The sequence below is a fragment of the Ranitomeya imitator genome, chromosome 5, assembly GCF_032444005.1.
Source record: "Ranitomeya imitator isolate aRanImi1 chromosome 5, aRanImi1.pri, whole genome shotgun sequence".
In the NCBI taxonomy this organism is placed as follows: domain Eukaryota; kingdom Metazoa; phylum Chordata; class Amphibia; order Anura; family Dendrobatidae; genus Ranitomeya; species Ranitomeya imitator.
The window spans coordinates 619,657,776-619,680,936 of NC_091286.1; positions in this window are offsets into that span (position 1 = coordinate 619,657,776).

Below are 23,161 nucleotides of genomic sequence, written 5' to 3' on the forward strand. Positions count from 1 at the left end.
GTACCATGTAATCCTATGGAAAACCAAATCTGCAGTGCACATGATGAGGAAAATTCCACGTGGAAACGTTGCGGTTTATTTTCCGCAGCATGTCAATTCTTTGTGCGGATTCCACAGCGTTTTACACCTATTCCTTAATAGGAATCTGCAGGTGTAAAAACACAGGTGAAATCCGCACAAAAACCACAGTAAATCCCCGGTAAATCTGCAAGTAATATGCAGGGCGTTTTACCTGTGGATTTTTCTAAATCTGCACGGAAAAATCGGCACATAAATCCACAACGTGTGCACATAGCCTTAGATGGAAACTCCAAAGTAAGGGCTCAGTGTATAGAGCGCCGAATAAATGTGATCCCAAACGTTATGTAAAGTGTTCCCAATAAGGCCATGTTCACACGTTCCTGATTTCCCTGCTGTTTTTTCTGCACTAAAAACCGCAGCTCTTGGCAGAAAACGCAGGTGCGTTTTTTGGTGCGTTTTTGTTGCGGTTTTTAGTGCGTTTTTTTATGCAGTTTTCTCTGCAGATTGTCTGTGTTTGACACAAATAAAGCTTACTGCAGTGGGGAAAAAAAAAAAATGATGTCATTTCCATGTCCAACCCTTTTCTTCTTCCATCCTCCATTTTGGGACTAACACACCAAAATGAGTGGACGTGTTTTTAAGGACAGCGCTCTGCAGGGTGCTGAGCGTAGGCCAGATCACAGCCCGCGGATCCAGCTCCGCATGCCACACCGGATTGCGATCCTGGGGTTGATTCTTCTAATCCTGAATCGTCATACACGTCAGGTAAGCAGATGTCTGTTTGTTTTATATATTGGGTTATGGGTACATGTCCACGTTCTGGAAACGCTGTGTGTTTGGCGCTGCGTTGGGCCGCAGCGCCAAACATGCAGCGTCCAGATGTAACAGCATAGTGGAGGGGATTTCATGAAATCACGTGTCCACTGTGTGTCATCCGTCAGCCCTGCGACTCCGGACATGCTGCACGTCTTTTATGATCACAGCATGTCCGTGTTCCTTGCTGAGAAGCTGCGTCTCCGCAAGGAATAAAACAGGGCCCTATGCGTGGGGTGCGATGATGCCGGATTTGTACAATGAACACATCTGGCATCATTGCGTCCTAGAAGGGGGTGGGGCTTTGCACATAGCGGCTTTGGCGCTCCAACGATAACGATGGCCATCCTGAACGTGGACACGTACCCTTACATATTCCGCATTGCTTTCCAGGCATGTTTGATATATTTTTCTCATCGTTGTGTTTTACAAAATATATATATATTTTTTTATTTTAGAGGCAGCGGCGGCAGAGAAGGCGTGCACAGAAAAGAATGTGGGTGCACCCTCTTGTAGCAGAGCGAACACAGAAGGGGCACTTTTATGTCCTTTACAATGATTTGAGGAGGTAAGTAGAAATATATTGAACGACAAATTTACCTTTTTTTGCTAACAATGTAACTTTTTAAGTAACCCTTTTTTGTGTGTCTTTTTCAATTTTCAGATATCCGGACAAATTTATATCTTTTTGTCGGCTATCGATTCTGGCATTTGACAGACTGCTCACCATCCTGGCACCCCATTTGACACTGCAAGACACAGTGATGAGGAAGTCCATCTCTGCAGAGGAAAGGCTGCTCATCACCTTGCGGTAAGAAACAATTTTTTTGTGGGAATGTCGTTAGGTCTCTATTTTACACGTCTCTGTGTCCAGTATGTGTGATTAACCCCTTCATGACCCAGCCTATTTTGACCTTAAATACCTTGCCGTTTTTTGCAATTCTGACCAGTGTCCCTTTATGAGGTAATAACTCAGGAACGCTTCAACGGATCCTAGCGGTTCTGAGATTGTTTTTTCGTGACATATTGGGCTTCATGCTAGTGGTAAATTTAGGTCAATAAATTCTGCGTTTATTTGTGATAAAAACGGAAAATTGGCGAAAATTTTGAAAATTTCGCAATTTTCACATTTTGAATTTTTATTCTGTTAAACCAGAGAGTTATGTGACACAAAATAGTTAATAAATAACATTTCCCACATGTATACTTTACATCAGCACAATCTTGGAAACAAAATTTTTTTTTGCTAGGAAGTTATAAGGGTTAAAATTTGACCAGCGATTTGTCATTTTTACAACGAAATTTACAAAACCATTTTTTTAGGGACCACCTCACATTTGAAGTCAGTTTGAGGGGTCTATATGGCTGAAAATACCCAAAAGTGACATCATTCTAAAAAATGCACCCTTCAAGGTATTCAAAGCCACATTCAAGAAGTTTATTAACCCTTCAGGTACTTCACAGCAGCAGAAGTAACATGGAAGGAAAAAATTAACATTTAACTTTTTAGTCACAAAAATTATATTTTAGCAACAATTTTTTTATTTTCCCAATGGTAAAAGGAGAAACTAAACCACGAAAGTTGTTGTCCAATTTGTCCTGAGTACACTGATACCTCATATGTTGGGGTAAACCACTGTTTGGGCGCACGGCAGGGCTTGGAAGGGAAGGAGCGCCATTTGACTTTTTGAATGAAAAATTGGCTCCACTCTTTAGCGGACACCATGTCACGTTTGGAGAGCCCCCGTGTGCCTAAAAATTGGAGCTCCCCCACAAGTGACCCTATTTTGGAAACTAGACGCCCCAAGGAACTTATCTAGATGCATAGTGAGCACTTTGAACCCCCAAGTGCTTCACAAATTTATCTGTAAAAATGAAAAAGTACTTTTTTTTCACAAAAAAAATTCTTTTAGCCTCAATTTTTTCATTTTCACATGGGCAACAGGATAAAATGGATCCTAAAATTTGTTGGGCAATTTGTCCTGAGTACACCGATACCTCACATGTGGGGGTAAATCACTGTTTGGGCACATGGTAAGGCTCGGAAGGGAAGGAGCGCCATTTGACTTTTTGAATGAAAAATTATTTCCATCGTTAGCGGACACCATGTCGCGTTTGGAGAGCCCCTGTGTGCCTAAACATTGGAGCTCCCCCACAAGTGACCCCATTTTGGAAACTAGACCCCCCAAGGAACTTATCTAGATGCATAGTTAGCACTTTAAACCCCCAGGTGCTTCACAGAAGCTTATAACGCAGAGCCATGAAAATAAAAAATAATTTCCAGTTCACCACCTGACAGCACACTGGAGGACGTCCTTCTTATCCTTGATGGGACAGGAACACGAGAGGTTAAAAGGACCCTCCCCCTACCACCCTTCAGTGTTTTTCCTGTCCCATCAGGGATAGGAACGGACGAGAGGATCTGCCGTTCTGTGCGGGGTGTGGATCGGGGGGGCTCAGCCTCACCCTTCCCTCCTGAGACACCCGTTGGCTGACACCCGCCCGAAGGGTCCCTCAGCCTACCAGTGTAGCACTGCTCCTGGGTTGGGGATCGCTTCCTCCTGGCGGGGGCTCTCGATCCCTCCGTCCGTCCCCTGGTGTGTGCAGGCTCAGCGGCGGCCTCTGCTGGCGTCGGCGTCTCCATGCGGCCGCTGGGGGAACCAGTTCAACGCCGCACCTTCCTCTCTTTCCGGCCGCATGTCACTTCCTGTTTGCGGCTGAGGGGGACGGACGGCGTCTCTGCTACAGGAAGTGCAGAGAAAAGAGCGGTGGAGAACGCTGGAGCGTCACTAGAGGAATAGAATAAAAAGGTATGTGCAGGGGCAGTAGTGATCTCTAGAGCATCATGGAGGACGCAGCTAGAGCAGAGGGTCAGGAGTCAGCAGCACTAGTAAGTAGAGGCCCTAAAAAAAAAAAAAAAATGCTAATGTTTGCTATATATATATATATATATATATATATATATATATATATATATATATATATATATTTCTCCATAGGCAGCCTCCCTATCGGAGAAATCGGTAAAGAAACCCAGTAGGAATAAGAAGTGTCCTATCTGTGCGGTTAAGCTAAAGGATTCCTGGCAGAAACCCCTACGTGAAGCGTGCACCTGCAAAGTCATAGGAGAGGAGCAGGCGTCTCTTAAGTCTAATATGAGAGCCATGATAAGGGAGGAAGTTCAGGCTTCAGTCTCAAGTCTGGTACTCCCTCAAGTCTCACCCTCACCTTCACCTTCGGAGAGGCCGAGGAAAAGACCAAGGGTCGAGTACTCTTCCATAGACTCATCATCCTGTGGGTCGGAGGTAGAGGAGGAAGATGAGAGTAGAGATCCCCCGGAGAAAGGGAGAAGATATCTGTTCTCTGCTGCGGACACTGGAGAACTGTTGGAAGCAGTTGCGCTCACAGACATCCAAGGTGTTCCCTGTTAACTCCCATATCAGATCTATGATTCTGGAGGAATGGGAGGAAGCCGAGAAGAGACTGACTATCCCTAAGGACTTCAGACTTCGCTTGCCGTTTAACCCAGAGGAAGTCAAGGAGTGGGTTGATGTACCAAAAATTGACATACCCTTGGCTAAAGTCTCCAAAAGGACGGCGATTCCGTTTGAAGATTCGTCCAACTTGAAAGAACCCATGGACAGAAAAGCAGATGGCCTTCTAAAAAGGGCCTGGGAAAGTTACTCGGCAATTATTGGGGCTAATATTGCAGCGACATCTGTAGCCCGCTCCATGGACCTTTGGCTAGATGATCTTAAAGATCAATTGATAGCTAAAACATCCAGAGATAATATTCTAAAATCCCTACCCTTGCTAAAACTAGCAACTACCTTCTTGGCAGACGCATCTGCAGAATCGGTTAGGTTTGCAGCTAGGGGCCAGTCGCTATCAAATGCAGCCCGTAGAGCCATTTGGCTTAAGAGCTGGTCAGGGGACATGCATTCTAAGAATAAATTGTGTGCTATACCCTTTTCCGGGGGCAAGGTCTTCGGACCAGTCTTCGACGATGTTTTAGAGAAAGCTGCAGATGTTAAGAAAGGTTTTCCGGAAGAGAAACCTAAAAAATTCCAGCCCTTTCGGAGGCCCCGCTATAATCAAAAACCCGATTTATAGGGGTAAGGGAAAGCAGGGTAGATGGAGCTACCAAAAAGGGGGGGATAACAGGCCTAAAAATAAAGAAACAAGCTACTCTGGACAAGGTTCCAGTTACCGCAGAAAATGACGCCATCAGAGTGGGGGGTCGTCTGACAGGTTTTCTGGAAGGTTGGAGGGAGATCACATCAAGTCCATGGGTCTTACAGATAGTATCCCGGGGATACAAAATAGAATTCACATCTCTTCCTCCCGAAAGATTCCTGGTATCCAGCTCCCATCTAAAACTGTCATCCCCCATGTGGTCAGACATTCAGGACCTTCTAAAAATGGCGGCCATTGTCCCAGTACCCCCTCAGGAAGAGGGCAGGGGTCATTACTCCAATCTCTTCTCGGTAACAAAACCATCGGGAGAATCGAGAACCATTATAAATTTAAAACATCTGAACAATTGGGTCATTTACAAAAGGTTCAAGATGGAGTCGATTCGGTCCACCATTCCCCTATTGGGAAAAGGCATGGTCATGTGCACTCTAGACTTAAAGAGTGCATATTACCATGATCCCATCTATCTAAACCATCAGAGGTTCCTGCGGTTCGCGGTAGTCTTGGAAGGAAAGATCTTCCATTTCCAATTCCGCTGTCTCCCCTTCGGCCTGGCCTCCGCTCCCAGAGTTTTTACAAAACTTATGGTAGAAGTAGTTGCTTTCCTGAGGAATCAGGATATAATGGTGGTCCCCTATTTGGACGACTTCCTAATAGCAGCAGACTCAGAAGTCCAACTCAGGATCAACTGTCGGTCCCTCATCTCAACTCTAGAGAATCTAGGATGGATTGTAAATTGGCAAAAATCAGACCTAATCCCAAAACCCAAAATAAAATTCTTGGGAGTCATGCTCGATTCACAAACAAGAATGTCCTTCCTTCCGGAGGACAGGCTGAAGGGCATAATACAGAAGATCCGTCACTTTTCCCGAGGTCGGAATACGATCAGAGACGGGATGAAGATACTAGGTCTGATGACGGCGTGTATTCCCTGTGTAAGATGGAGCCAGTTTCATTCTCGACAGCTTCAGAGGGGAGTCCTGAGAAGCTGGAACAGAAGACAAAACTCGCTGAACCGAACTCTGAACCTTACTCCGCAGATCAAATGATCTCTGGGTTGGTGGACTCTTCCAAGGAACCTCCGACTGGGGGTACCATGGCTTCAAACACCAAGCGTTTCAGTTACAACAGACGCCAGTCAGCTCGGTTGGGGAGGTCATGTACTGGGAAGATATTTTCAAGGTCGCTGGAAAGAGGCAGACAGCAACCAGTCATCAAACCACAGGGAACTACAAGCGGTTTGGGAGGTCCTGACGGCAGCACAACATCTGCTACAGAACAAACACATGAAGGTCTTTTCAGACAACACGACAACGGTAGCATTCCTGCGGCATCAAGGGGGTCCAAGACATCCGGCATTACAAGACCTGGCAGAATGGATATTCAAGTGGGCAGAAAGGTCGGTTCTGTCAATCACGGCAATTCACCTGGAGGGCTCCAAGAACCAGTTGGCAGATTTCCTCAGCAGGAAAAGCGTATCCCCCACAGAGTGGGAACTGAACAACGAGGTGTTCAAAGACCTGTGTCATCATTGGGGAATGCCGACGGTGGACCTATTCGCTTCAAAGGGAAACGCAAAGCTCAGGACCTTCTACTCCCTAAACCCTTGGGAGAGTCCAGCCGCGATCGATGCTTTCTCACAACCCTGGAATCACGGTCTCCTGTATGCATTTCCTCCTCTAGCGATGATTCCGAGGACACTCAGGAAAATCTGCGAGGACGAGGCCAAGGTCATTCTCATAGCTCCTCACTGGCCAAAACGCAGTTGGTTCCCATTGTTGAGAAAACTATCAGTAGAAGAACCCCTCCTGTTGCCGGAGAGAGAGGATCTTCTTCTACAAGGACCAGTTCTACACCAGAATCCAGGAGCACTTCAGCTGGCGGCCTGGATCCTGAACGGAAGGTCTTGAGAGCAAAAGGACTCTCGGATGATGTCATTTCTACCCTTCAAGCGAGCAGGAAGCCGGTAACATCGGCTATTTATTTGAAAATATGGAAGAGATTCTGTGGGTTTTGCGGAGAGACGACAGTTGATACTGACCACCCAAATATCCCCAAAATTCTTGATTTTTTTGCACTCAGGGTTTCAAAAAGGTCTTAGACCAAGCACATTGAGGGTCCAGATAGTGGCCCTAAGTGTATTCTTTGACTCTTCCCTTTCTGCTCATCCCTGGATTAGCCGTTTCTCTAAAGCCGTCCAGAGACTAAAACCACTGATTAGACGTTCTGTCCCGCCGTGGGATCTGAACTTGGTTCTGAATTTCCTATGTAAACCGGCGTGGGATGTATCGGGGGATATAGAAGTGGATAAACTCTCTCTCAAAACCGCATTTTTAGTTGCAATCACGTCGGCAAAAAGATTGGGGGAACTACAGGCCCTGTCGGTGCAGAATCCATACTTGCAGATATTCGAGGATAAACTAGTATTCAGACTCGATCCGGCGTTTCTCCCTAAAGTTGTGTCAGATTCCAATATGAATCAGGAAATTGTCTTACCATCATTTTGCCAATCCCCTAAAAATCAGAAAGAAAGATTTTATCATAACTTAGACGTAAGGGTCTCGGTGCTCAGGTACCTTGAAATATCCAGACCCTGGAGACAGGACAACAATTTGTTTGTCCAGTTCAGGGGTCCAAATAAAGGTAGGAAAGCGTCTAAAGCGACTATCGCACGGTGGATAAAATCCACGATCAACTTAGCCTATAGAGCTAGCGGGCAAAATTCCCCGGTCAACATCAAAGCCCATTCATCTAGAGCCATGGCCACGTCATGGGCAGAGAAAGGGGGGGCGACGGCAGATCAGATCTGCAGAGCTGCATCATGGTCTAGCCTTAGTACCTTTTCGAAGCACTACAAGTTAGATGTAGTATCGCCTCAGTTGGCTTTTGGTAGGAAGGTACTTCAAGCAGTAGTCCCACCCTAAATACCATTCTCCTTTGGTATTTCTCCAGTGTGCTGTCAGGTGGTGAACTGGAAAGCAGTAATTAGACCTACTGGTAATTGTATTTCCAGGAATCCATCCTGACAGCACTATTAGTTCCCTCCCTAATGTATGATCTTTATACTCATGTGATGTAACATTTGTATGATTGATTAATTTGTTGGAATAAACCTGTGTTTTTGCATCCATCCAGATGTGTTACTTTGGAAAAGCACTGAAGGGTGGTAGGGGGAGGGTCCTTTTAACCTCTCGTGTTCCTGTCCCATCAAGGATAAGAAGGACGTCCTCCAGTGTGCTGTCAGGATGGATTCCTGGAAATACAATTACCATTAGGTCTAATTACTGTTTTTTCTTTCCTCAAAAATGATTTTTTAGCCTGGAATTTCCTATTTTGCCAAGGGTAATAGGAGAAATTGGACCCCAAATGTTCTTGTCCAGTTTGTCCTGAGTACGCTGATACCACATATGTGGGGGTAAACCACTGTTTGGGCGCACGGCAGGGCTCGGAAGGGAAGGCACGCCATTTGGCTTTTTAAATGGAAAATTAGCTCCAATCATTAGCGGACACCATGCCACGTTTGGAGAGCCCCTGTATGCCTAAACATTGGAGATCCCCCACAAGTGACCCCATTTTGGAAACTAGACCCCCCAAGGAACTTATCTAGATGCATATTGAGCACTTTAAACCCCCAAGTGCTTCACAGAAGTTTATAACGCAGAGCCATGAAAATAAAAAATAAAAATTATTTTCTCAAAAATGATCTTTTAGCCTGCAATTTTTTATTTTCCCAAGGGTAACAGGAGAAATTTGACCCCAAAAGTTGTTGTCCAGTTTCTCCTGAGTACGCTGATACCCCATATGTGGGGGTAAACCACTGTTTGGGCACATGCCGGGGCTCGGAAGTGAAGTAGTGACGTTTTGAAATGCAGACTTTAATGGAATGCTCTGTGGGCGTCACGTTGCGTTTGCAGAGCCCCTGGTGTGCCTAAACAGTAGAAACCCCCCACAAGTGACCCCATTTTAGAAACTAGACCCCCCAAGGAACTTATCTAGATATATGGTGAGCACTTTGAACCCCCAAGTGCTTCACAGACGTTTACAACGCAGAGCCGTGAAAATAAAAAAATCATTTTTCTTTCCTCAAAAATGATGTTTTAGCAAGCATTTTTTTATTTTCACAAGGGTAACAGGAGAAATTGGACCCCAGTAATTGTTGCGCAGTTTGTCCTGAGTATGCTGGTACCCCATATGTGGGGGTAAACCACTGTTTGGGCACACGTCGGGGCTCGGAAGTGAGGGAGCACCATTTGACTTTTTGAATACAAGATTGGCTGGAATCAATGGTGGCGCCATGTTGCGTTTGGAGACCCCTGATGTGCCTAAACAGTGGAAACCCCTCAATTCTACCTCCAAAACTAACCCCCCCACACCCCCTAACCCTAATCACAACTGTAGCCATAACCCTAATCACAATCCTAACCCCAACACACCCCTAACCACAACCCTAACCCCAACACACCCCTAACCACAACCCTAATTCCAACCCTAACCCTAAGGCTATGTGCCCACGTTGCGGATTCGTGTGAGATTTTTCAGCATCATTTTTGAAAAATACGCGGGTAAAAGGCACTGCGTTTTACCTGCGGATTTACCACGGATTTCCAGTGTTTTTTGTGCGGATTTCACCTGCGGATTCCTATTGAGGAACAGGTGTAAAACGCTGCGGAATCCGCACAAAGAATTGACATGCTGCGGAAAATACAACGCAGCGTTTCCGCGCGGTATTTTCCGCACCATGGGCACAGCGGATTTGGTTTTCCATAGGTTTACATGGTACTGTAAACCTGATGGAAAACTGCTACGAATCCGCAGCGGCCAATCCGCTGCGGAGCCACAGCCAAATCCGCACCGTGTGCACATACCTTTAGAATTAGGCTATGTGCACACGCTGCGGAAAACGCTGCGGATCCGCAGCAGTTTCCCATGAGTTTACAGTTCAATGTAAACCTATGGGAAACAAAAATCGCTGTACACATGCTGCAGAAAAACTGCACGGAAACACAGCGGTTTACATTCCGCAGCATGTCACTTCTTTCTGCGGATTCCGCAGCGGTTTTACAACTGCTCCAGTAGAAAATCGCAGTTGTAAAACCGCAGTGAAATGCGCAGAAAAAACACAGTAAATCCTTCATAAATCCGCAGCGGTTGAGCACTGCGGATTTATGAAATCCGCAGCGGAAAAATCCGCAGAGGACCAGAATACGTGTGCACATACCGAAACCCTAACCCTAACCCTACCCCTAACCCTACCCCTAACCCTAACCGTAACCCTATTCTAACATTAGTGGGAAAAAAAAAATTCTTTATTTTTTTATTGTCCCTACCTATGGGGGTGACAAAGGGGGGAGGGTCATTTATTATTTTTTTTTATTTTGATCACTGAGATAGATTATATCTCAGTGATCAAAATGCACTTTGAACGAATCTGCCGGCCGGCAGATTCGGCGGGCACACTGCGCATGCGCCCGCCATTTTGGAAGATGGCGGCGCCCAGGGAGAAGATGGACAGACCCCGGCAGCATTGGTAAGTATGATGGGGTGCGGGGGGAGCACGGGGGGGGAATCGGAGCATGGGGGGGTGCATCGGAACGCAGGAGGGGTGGAACGGAGCACCGGGGGGGTGGAACGGATCACGGGGGGTGGAACGGAGCACGGGGAGGGGGGTGATTGGAGCACGGGGGGTGATTGGAGCACGGGGGTGAGCGGACAAGAGCATGGGGGGGAGCGGAGCACAGGACGGAGGGGAGCAAGGCAGTGTACCGGGCAGATCGGAGGGCTGGGGGAGCGATCGGTGGGGTGGGGGCACATTAGTATTTCCAGCCATGGCCGATGATATTGCAGCATTGGCCATGGCTGGATTGTAATATTTCACCCGTTATAATAGGTGAAATATTACAAATCGCTCTGATTGGCAGTTTCACTTTCAACAGCCAATCAGAACGATCGTAGCCACGGGGGGGGTGAAGCCACCCCCCCTGGGCTAAACTACCACTCCCCCTGTCCCTGCAGGCCGGGTGAAATGGGAGTTAACCCTTTCACCCAATCTGCAGGGACGCGATCTTTCCATGACGCCACATAGGCGTCATGGGTCGGATTGGCACCGACTTTCATGACGCCTACGTGGCGTCATGGGTCGGGAAGGGGTTAAACCCACCCACTCCTCTTGTTGGACGGGGAGCACACATACACACACACACACACACACACACACACACACACACACACACACACACACACACACACACACGTGAGATACGGCCGAGTGTTGCATGGTAATCCCCGGCCCTGCCTCCTGCACTCTGGAGCGGAGTGTGCACCCACATACCAATACATGGAGCCGCACGCTCCACGACGGAGTGCATGCAGCAGGTCCGGGGATTACCATGCAACACTCGGTCATATCTCGCATGCGTGTGTGCACAAGTCCCATCAGGCCTTTTATTAAGGTTTTTTACACCCTTTGTGTTGTGATGGGTGTTAATGCCATCATTATTGAATGCTTAACATAACACATGAATGGTGCTGGACGCATATTATAGCGGCCTTAACTTGTGACATGTTTTAATTACATTTTTGTGTGACACTTCTAATTTTTATTTTTTGTTTCTTTGCAGATTTTTGGCCACAGGAGAGAGCTATACATCCCTGCACCTCCAATTTAGAGTTGGTAAATCTACCATCTCTAACATTGTGAGGTGTACATGTACCGTCATCTGGCAGAAGTTGCAGCCCATCGTGATGTCTTCCCCAACCGAGGAGACTTAGCTGCAGGGTGCAGCAGGCTTTCAGTCTGTGGCCAATTTCCCAAACTGCATAGGTGCAGTCGATGGTAAACATGTAAGGGTTCAGCAGCCACCACGATCAGGATCACGCTTCTTTAATTATAAGAAGTATTTTTCAGTGGTCCTGATGGCGGTGGCTGATGCCCATTACAAATTTGTTGCCATTGATGTTGGTGCCTATGGTAGTACTGGGGATTCTCGGGTGTTGCGAACGTCACAGATTGGGATGCAAATTCTTCGAGATGGCGGCACGCTCCCAGCCCCAAGACCTTTGCCGGGTTCCACACATCCAGTGCCCTTTGTGATGCTTTCAGATGAGGCGTTTCCCTTAACGACAACCCTGCTGCGCCCATACCCACGAAGGGGACTGGATGCCCGACGGAGGATTTTTAATTATCGGCTGAGTCGTGCACGCAGATATGTGGAATGCACCTTTGGGATCATGAACAGTCAGTGGAGGATCTTTCACACTGCCATTCAGTTGGACACAGACACCGTTGATGCTGTGATAAAGGCTTGCTGTGTACTCCACAACTGTGCTCGTGAGTACAACATTGACGTAGATGTGGAGTACCAGCAGCCAGTATTTAATCCAGTGGTCAACGGGGGTCTGGGCAGGCCGTCCAACTCTGGTGTGCGTGTGAGAATCCTTCACTGACTACTTTATGAGTCTTGAAAGTGCCGTGCACTGGCAATACTCCTGTGCTGGTGTTGAGCAGCCTGACCAGCAGAGAAGGATGCATCTACACTGACCCTCCCCAAAAAGTTGCCGACATCGCTGCTAACTGTTGTGAAAAGATCCCGAAGAATGTGAAATGACAACAATCAACACAAAATTGTGTTTACAAAATTTTTTTTTTCATGTTACCCCCCAAAAAAATTTGGTTGTAATTTAAATAAAAAAAAATTTTGGGCGTAATTTCTTTTGTTTCTTTGTATGTCAAAAAAATGGGGGGTGTTTTCATAAATTAACAGCAGTATGAGATATAGAATAGTTAACACATCAACCCCCAAAACACTAATCGATAGCCCATATACCCAGGACAGCGTCCGACAACAGAGGCCTTGTCCTCATTGTCTAAAAACAAGAGAATATTTTTTGAAAAATAAATTTATTGTAAAGAACACAAAATTTTTGTAAATTTTATAAATGATTTTTCAATTTGAAACAAAATAATTAAACAGCCCCTTACAAAGCCAACGTGCAACTGGAGCTAGAAACAAAAGCTCAGGTCCGGACATCATACTCATAGAAAAAACACAAGAAAACCACAAGAAAAAAAAAGTACATTATCTCGGCCAATCCTTAAAATTGTCAGTTTATTTAAAATATTAAAAATGAACAAAATATAACAGAAAAACCGTATTAATACAGAGATATTCGAATAATAGGGAACGGGTGCACCACAACACCCACTATCACATAACAGGAGGGGAGAAGGACATGAGTTGTCAAAGGAGTTATGTGTCCCTGTACATCTCTATTGAGACCTCCAGTGCCAGTACTCAGTTATATTTTTTATTCCTTTGACAACTCATGTCCTTCTCCCCTCCTGTTATGTGATAGTGGATGTTGTGGTGCACCTATTCCCTATTATTCGAATATCAATACGGTTTTTCTGTTATATTATATTTTGTTCATTTTTAATATTTTAAATAAACTGATAAGTTTACCGATTATCAGATATGATGTACTTCGTTTTTCTTGTGGTTTTCTGTGCAACTGGAGCTGTAGCCCATTTTACTTTTAATGAAGAAAGGTGTACTCGGGAGAATACAGGTAATTTGTTCCCTCTGTTTGAGAAGGTCCCAGCTGCTGAGAACTTCCTCTATCTGCATAACTTCCTTGACTGTTGCCCAAATACTGTGGTCTTGCAGGTGTGTCCGGTGTTCTGTGTCGGGGCCTGAACAGTTCCAACACCCCCATCAGAACCTCGTTATATGGCAAAATAGGAGCAGGGTCCTCCAGAGCAGTGAGGGACATCTGGACCATAGACATAAAAAGAGACTGTCTATCCGGTGGCAGTGAGCGGGTCTTTCTTGCGACAGTTAATGCAAACGAATCGCAATGGTCGTCGCTAGAAGATTTTTTTATAAAATCAAGGGTGTCGGAGGCAATTTGCACCGTTTGGTCCTCATTGTTCTTCTTTGTTTTTTTTTGTTTTTTTCTCTGCTGCCACCGGATAGACAGCTCTCTTCTCCACTCTCACAGCTTCTGCGGAATCAGATGCTTCAGCAGCTGCTGAAGCAGATGTGGATGCAGCTGCTGCTGAAGTGGATGTGGATTCAGCAGAAGCTGTGGGAATGGATGGAGAGATGGTCCCTCCCGCTCCAGAGGAACTGCCTGCTCCATCCTCAGTGCCGCTTTCCTCCACATCAGCTGCTGACATGTTTCCTTCCGTCCTGTGGGGGTGAAAAAAGCATATTAATAAAATTTTTAGCACCACATATTATATACTAGATTGTGGCCCGATTGTAACGCATCGGGTATTCTAGAATATGCATGTCCCCGTAGTATATGGACAATGATGATTCCAGAATTCGCGGCAGACTGTGCCCGTCGCTGATTGGTCGAGGCAACCTTTATAACATCATCGTCGCCATGGCAACCATTATGACATCTACGTCGATACTGTGCCCGTTGCTGATTGGTCGAGGCGCGGGATGTCTACGTCCTTTATGACATCATCGTCGCTGTGCCCGTCGCTGATTGGTTGAGGCAACCTTTATGACATTGTCACCATGGCAACCATTATGACATCTACGTCATAGAACTTAACACAATTGAATGAAATTATGAAACAGATCATCAAAATATATAAACCACATTACATGAATAAATCTAAATAAGATTAACCCCTTCATGACCCAGCCTATTTTGACCTTAATGACCTGGCCGTTTTTTGCAATTCTGACCAGTGTCCCTTTATGAGGTAATAACTCAGGAACGCTTCAACGGATCCTAGCGGTTCTGAGATTGTTTTTTCGTGACATATTGGGCTTCATGTTAGTGGTAAATTTAGGTCAATAAATTCTGCGTTTATTTGTGATAAAAACGGAAATTTGGCGAAAATTTTGAAAATTTCGCAATTTTCACATTTTGAATTTTTATTCTGTTAAACCAGAGAGTTATGTGACACAAAATAGTTAATAAATAACATTTCCCACATGTCTACTTTACACCAGCACAATTTTGGAAACAACATTTTTTTTTGCTAGGAAGTTATAAGAGTTAAAATTTGACCAGCGATTTCTCATTTTTACAACAAAATTTACAAAACCATTTTTTTTAGGGACCACCTCACATTTGAAGTCAGTTTGAGGGGTCTATATGGATGAAAATACCCAAAAGTGACACCATTCTAAAAAATGCACCCCTCAAGGTGCTCAAAACCACATTCAAGAAGTTTTTTAACCCTTCAGGTGCTTCACAGCAGCAGAAGCAACATGGAAGGAAAAAATGAACATTTAACTTTTTAGTCACAAAAATTATCTTTTAGCAACATTTTTTTTATTTTCCCAATGGTACAAGGAGAAACTGAACCACGAAAGTTGTTGTCCAATTTGTCCTGAGTACGCGGATACCTCATATGTGGGGGTAAACCACTGTTTGGGCGCACGGCAGGGCTTGGAAGGGAAGGAGCGCCATTTGACTTTTTGAATGAAAAATTGGCTCCACTCTTTAGCGGACACCATGTCACGTTTGGAGAGCCCCCGTGTGCCTAAAAATTGGAGCTCCCCCACACGTGACCCCATTTTGGAAACTAGACGCCCCAAGGAACTTATCTAGATGCATAGTGAGAACTTTGAACCCCCGGGGGCTTCACAAATTGATCCGTAAAAATGAAAAAGTACTTTTTTTTCACAAAAAAATTCTTTTAGCCTCAATTTTTTTCATTTTCACATGGGCAACAGGATAAAATGGATCCTAAAATTTGTTGGGCAATTTCTCCCGAGTACGCCGATACCTCATATGTGGGGGTAAACCACTGTTTGGGCACATGGTAAGGTTCGGAAGGGAAGGAGCGCCATTTGACTCTTTGAATGAAAAATTATCTCCATCGTTAGCGGACACCATGTCGTGTTTGGAGAGCCCCCGTGTGCCTAAACATTGGAGCTCCCCCACAAATGACCCCATTTTGGAAACTAGACCCCCAAAGGAACTTATCTAGATGCATATTGAGCACTTTAAACCCTCAGGTGCTTCACAAATTGATCTGTAAAAATGAAAAAGTACTTTTTTTTTCACAAAAAAATTCTTTTCGCCTCAGTTTTTCATTTTCACATGGGCAATAGGATAAAATGAATCCTAAAATTTGTTGGGCAATTTCTCCCGAGTACGCCGATACCTCATATGTGGGGGTAAACCACTGTTTGGGCACACGGCAGGGCTCGGAAGGGAAGGCGCGCCATTTGACTTTTTGAATGGAAAATTAGCTCCAATTGTTAGCGGACACCATGTCGCGTTTAGAGAGCCCCTGTGTGCCTATGCATTGGAGCTCCCCCACAAGTGACCCCATTTTGGAAACTAGACCCCCCAAGGAACTTATCTAGATGCATATTGAGCACTTTAAACCCCCAGGTGCTTCACAGAAGTTTATAATGCAGAGCCATGAAAATAAAAAATAATTTTTCTTTCCTCAAAAATGATTTTTAGCCTGGAATTTCCTATTTTGCCAAGGGTAATAGGAGAAATTGGACCGCAAATGTTGTTGTCCAGTTTGTCCTGAGTACGCTGATACCCCATATGTGGGGGTAAACCACTGTTTGGGCGCACGGCAGGGCTCGGAAGGGAAGGCACGCCAATTGGCTTTTTAAATGGAAAATTAGCTCCAATCATTAGCGGACACCATGTCACGTTTGGAGAGCCCCTGTGTGCCTAAACATTGGAGATCCCCCACATATGACCCCATTTTGGAAACTAGACCCCCAAAGGAACTAATCTAGATGTGTGGTGAGGACTTTGAACTTCCAAGTGCTTCACAGAAGTTTATAACGCAGAGCCATGAAAATAAAATAAAAATTTTATTTTCTCTAAAATGATTTTTTAGCCTGCAATTTATTATTTTCCCAAGGGTAACAGGAGAAATTTGACCCCAAAAGTTGTTGTACAGTTTCTCCTGAGTACGCTGATACCCCATATGTGGGGGTAAACCACAGTTTGGGCACATGTCGGGGCTCGGAAGTCAAGTAGTGACATTTTGAAATGCAGACTTTGATGGAATGCTCTGCGGGCGTTACGTTGCGTTTGCAGAGCCCCTGATGTGGCTAAACAGTAGAAACCCCCCACAAGTGACCCCATTTTAGAAACTAGACCCCGAAAGGAACTTATCTAGATGTGAGGTGAGCACTTTGAACCCCCAAGTGCTTCACAGAAGTTTATAACACAGAGCAGTGAAAATAGTAAATACGTTTTCTTTCCTCAAAAATAATTTTTTAGCCCAGAATTTTTTATTTTCCCAAGGGTTACAGGAGAAATTGGACCCCAAAAGTTGTTGTCCAGTTTCTCCTGAGTACGCTGATACCCCATATGTGGGGGTAAACCACTGTTTGGGCACACGTCGGGGCTCAGAAGGGAAGTAGTGACTTTTGAAATGCAGACTTTGATGGAATGGTCTGCGGGCGTCACGTTGCGTTTGCAGAGCCCCTGGTGTGCCTAAACAGTAGAAACCCCCCACAAGTGACCCCATTTTGGAAACTAGACCCCCCAAGGAACTTATCTAGATATGTGGTGAGCACTTTGAACCCCCAAGTGCTTCACAGACGTTTACAACGCAGAGCCGTGAAAATAAAAAATCATTTTTCTTTCCTCAAAAATGATGTTTTAGCAAGCAATTTTTTATTTTCTCAAGGGTAACAGGAGAAATTGGACCCCAGTAATTGTTGCCCAGTTTGTCCTGAGTACGCTGATACCCCATATGTGGGGGTAAACCACTGTTTGGGCACATGTCGGGGCTCGGAAGTCAAGTAGTGACGTTTTGAAATGCAGACTTTGATGAAATGGTCTGCGGGCGTCACGTTGCGTTTGCAGAGCCCCTGGTGTGCCTAAACAGTAGAAACCCCCCACAAGTGACCCCATTTTGGAAACTAGACCCCCCAAGGAACTTATCTAGATATGTGGTGAGCACTTTGAACCCCCAAGTGCTTCACAGACGTTTACAACGCAGAGCCGTGAAAATAAAAAATCATTTTACTTTCCTCAAAAATGATGTTTTAGCAAGCAATTTTTTATTTTCTCAAGGGTAACAGGAGAAATTAGACCCCAGTAATTGTTGCCCAGTTTGTCCTGAGTACACTGATACCCCATATGTGGGGGTAAACCACTGTTTGGGCACACGTCGGGGCTCGGAAGGGAAGGAGCACCATTTGACTTTTTGAATAAAAGATTGGCTGGAATCAATGGTGGCGCCATGTTGCGTTTGGAGACCCCCTGATGTGCCTAAACAGTGGAAACCCCTCAATTCTTACGCCAACACACCCCTAACCCTTATCCCAACTGTAGCCGTAACCCTAACCACAACCCTAACCGCAACACACCCCTAACCACAACCCTAACCCCAACACACCCCTAACCCTAACCACAACCCTAATTCCAACCCAACCCTAACCCTAAGGCTATGTACCCACGTTGCGGATTCGTGTGAGATTTTTCTGCACCATTTTTGAAAAATCCGCGGGTAAAAGGCACTGCGTTTTACCTGCGGATTTCACCTGCGGATTCCACCTGCGGATTCCTATTGAGGAATAGGTGTAAAACGCTGCGGAATCCGCACAAAGAATTGACATGCTGCGGAAAATACAACGCAGCGTTTCCGTGCGGTATTTTCCGCACCATGGGCACAGCGGATTTGGTTTTCCATAGGTTTACATGGTACTGTAAACCTGATGGAACACTGCTGCGGATCCGCAGCGGCCAATCCGCTGCGGATCCGCAGCCAAATCCGCACCGTGTGCACATAGCCTAATTCTAAAGGTATGTGCACACGCTTTGGAAAACGCTGCGGATCCGCAGCAGTTTCCCATAAGTTTACATTTCAATGTAAACCTATGGGAAACAAAAATCGCTGTACACATGCTGCGGAAAAACTGCACGGAAACGCAGCGGTTTACATTCCGCAGCATGTCACTTCTTTCTGCGGATTCCACAGCGGTTTTACAACTGCTCCAATAGAAAATCGCAGTTGTAAAACCGCAGTGAAATGCGCAGAAAAACCGCGGTAAATCTGCCATAAATCCGCAGCGGTTTAGCACTGCGGATTTATCAAATCCGCTGCAGAAAAATCCGCAGAGGACCAGAATACGTGTGCACATACCGAAACCCTAATCCTAACCCTAACCCTACCCCTAACCCTACCCCTAACCCTACCCCTAACCCTAACCCTACCCCTAACCCTAACCCTACCCCTAACCCTACCCCTACCCCTAACCCTAACCCTAACCCTAGTTCTAACTCCAACCTTAGTGAAAAAAAAAAAAAATTCTTTATTTTATTATTGTCCCTATCTATGGGGGACAAATGGGGGGGGTCATTTACTGTTTTTTTATTTTGACCACTGTGATAGATTATATCACAGTGATCAAAATTCACATTGGAACGAATCTGCCGGCCGGCAGATTCGGCGGGCGCACTGCGCATGCGCCCGCCATTTTGGAACATGGCGGCGCTCGGGGAAGAAGACTGACGGACCCCGCCAGGATCGGTAAGTATAAGGGGGGGAGATCAGGGCACAGGGGGGGGAGATCAGGGCACGGGGGGGCGTCGGAGCACGGGGGGGGAGGGATCGGAGCATGGGGGAGAGTGATCGGTGTGCGGGCGGGTGGATCGGTGTGCGGGCGGGTGGATCGGTGTGCAGGGGGGGTGGATCGGTGTGCAGGGGGGGTGGATCGGTGTGCAGGGGGGGTGGATCGGAGCACGGGGGGGGATCGGAGTGCGGGGGGGTTTGATTGGAGCACGGGGGGTGTGATTGGAGCACGGGGGGAGCGGACAGGAGGACGGGGGAGCGGAGCACAGGACGGAGGGGAGCGGGCCACAGATCGGGGGGCTGGGGGGGCGATCGGAGGGGTGGGGTGGGGGCACATTAGTATTTCCAGCCATGGCCGATGATATTGCAGCATCGGCCATGGCTGGATTGTAATATTTCACCATTTTTTTAGGTGAAATATTACAAATCGCTCTGATTGGCAGTTTCACTTTCAACAGCCAATCAGAGCGATCGTAGCCACGAGGGGGTGAAGCCACCCCCCCTGGGCTAAACTACCACTCCCCCTGTCCCTGCAGATCGGGTGAAATGGGAGTTAACCCTTTCACCCGATCTGCAGGGACGCGATCTTTCTGTGACACAGCATATGCGTCACAGGTCGGATTGGCACCGACTTTCATGACGCATACGCTGTGTCACAGGTCGGGAAGGGGTTAAAATAGATAAATCTCCGGGTCCGGATGGCATACACCCACGAGTACTAAGAGAACTAAGTAATGTAATAGATAAACCATTATTTCTTATTTTTAGGGACTCTATAGCGACAGGGTCTGTTCCGCAGGACTGGCGCATAGCAAATGTGGTGCCAATATTCAAAAAGGGCTCTAAAAGTGAACCTGGAAATTATAGGCCAGTAAGTCTAACCTCTATTGTTGGTAAAATATTTGAAGGGTTTCTGAGGGATGTTATTCTGGATTATCTCAATGAGAATAACTGTTTAACTCCATATCAGCATGGGTTTATGAGAAATCGCTCCTGTCAAACCAATCTAATCAGTTTTTATGAAGAGGTAAGCTATAGGCTGGACCACGGTGAGTCATTGGACGTGGTATATCTCGATTTTTCCAAAGCGTTTGATACCGTGCCGCACAAGAGGTTGGTACACAAAATGAGAATGCTTGGTCTGGGGGAAATTGTGTGTAAATGGGTTAGTAACTGGCTTAGTGATAGAAAGCAGAGGGTGGTTATAAATGGTATAGTCTCTAACTGGGTCGCTGTGACCAGTGGGGTACCGCAGGGGTCAGTATTGGGACCTGTTCTCTTCAACATATTCATTAATGATCTGGTAGAAGGTTTACACAGTAAAATATCGATATTTGCAGATGATACAAAACTATGTAAAGCAGTTAATACAAGAGAAGATAGTATTCTGCTACAGATGGATCTGGATAAGTTGGAAACTTGGGCTGAAAGGTGGCAGATGAGGTTTAACAATGATAAATGTAAGGTTATACACATGGGAAGAAGGAATCAATGTCACCATTACACACTGAATGGGAAACCACTGGGTAAATCTGACAGGGAGAAGGACTTGGGGATCCTAGTTAATGATAAACTTACCTGGAGCAGCCAGTGCCAGGCAGCAGCTGCCAAGGCAAACAGGATCATGGGGTGCATTAAAAGAGGTCTGGATACACATGATGAGAGCATTATACTGCCTCTGTACAAATCCCTAGTTAGACCGCACATGGAGTACTGTGTCCAGTTTTGGGCACCGGTGCTCAGGAAGGATATAATGGAACTAGAGAGAGTACAAAGGAGGGCAACAAAATTAATAAAGGGGATGGGAGAACTACAATACCCAGATAGATTAGCGAAATTAGGATTATTTAGTCTAGAAAAAAGACGACTGAGGGGCGATCTAATAACCATGTATAAGTATATAAGGGGACAATACAAATATCTCGCTGAGGATCTGTTTATACCAAGGAAGGTGACGGGCACAAGGGGGCATTCTTTGCGTCTGGAGGAGAGAAGGTTTTTCCACCAACATAGAAGAGGATTCTTTACTGTTAGGGCAGTGAGAATCTGGAATTGCTTGCCTGAGGAGGTGGTGATGGCGAACTCAGTCGAGGGGTTCAAGAGAGGCCTGGATGTCTTCCTTGAGCAGAACAATATTGTATCATACAATTAGGTTCTGTAGAAGGACGTAGATCTGGGGATTTATTATGATGGAATATAGGCTGAACTGGATGGACAAATGTCTTTTTTCGGCCTTACTAACTATGTTACTATGTTACTATGTAACTATGAACTGTAACTGTATTTAAATAAATCATCGGACAAAAGAAGGACATTGACACTATAATACATTTATTAACAATATCAAGCCAAAATATTTTTGTACACCACATTTCTTGTGAATAACTTTTGACTACCTATAAGCAACTTTCCTTGTAAAGGGGTAGGAAGAACTTGCACCTTGACGTTGGATCTCATTTTAACTCTTGAAAATGCAACGTAGAGTTGTCCATGACCAAAAATGGGCTGAGGTAGATATATGCCAACACGGTGTAGAGTTTGACCTTGTGACTTGTTTATTGTCATGGCAAAAGCTGGTTTTATTGGAAACTGTCGACGCCGAAGCCTAAATGGAAGACCCGTGTCTGAAGGACATAAATCAATGCGTGGAATGAACACTTCATCTCCTTTTGCTGATCCAGTGATCACTCTTGCTTGAATGACGTGAGAATGGAGTCCAGTAACAATAAGGCGAGTTCCATTACATAGACCATTTTTCGTATTTAGATTCCGCAGCAACATTATGATTGTTCCAACTTTCAGTTGAAGTCTGAGGGATGGCATTCCTGATGGCGTAAGACTATTTAAAAATTCAACTGGATAATGCTCTCGTTCATCTTCATTGTCTACATCCACTGAATCATCACTTTTATACAACTTATACTCACCAGGCATTCTATCCATCACACGGGAATTTAGCAGAGCCACGGCATCATTCTTGGGACAGAGAATTGCATGAGAAGAGGCCCTCTCAACACTGCTTTGGTCGTTCACATCAATTTCAATGCATTGTCCAAAAACATCAGTTACAATGCAGTCAGTGCACAACATGTCTTCTGGTATTTCAATAATATCTTCTCCAAGGTTGTATTGGTTGCTAAGTTCACCGTTGCCAAGTTTAAGAAGCCAGTTGCTATACTCTGGGTCCGAAGATCGCATATTGTTAATTAGTTGGAGTTTATTGAACTGTTTCCAAAGGTCAGCCATTTTTAAGCTGGACTCGATAACATCTGTTCTTGTTCCATTTGGTATGACTGGAAGGCATTGCCTAAAATCTCCACCAATGACAAAAACTTTACCTCCAAACGGAATTTTATTTTTTTCAGCAACATTTGTAGTCATTACTTCACGCAGAAGTCTGTCAATTAATCTCAAAGCGTATTTGGGTGCCATGGTGCACTCGTCAAGTATGAAAACATGTGCATTTTTTAACACTCTTCCTGCAAATGTGTCTTGTTTTATTCTGGAAATAGAGATTTCGTTGACTGGAACTGGTATCCCAAAGAGTGAATGGATAGTGCGACCTCCTCGTAAAAGGTTTGCTGCAATCCCTGTTGTAGCCGA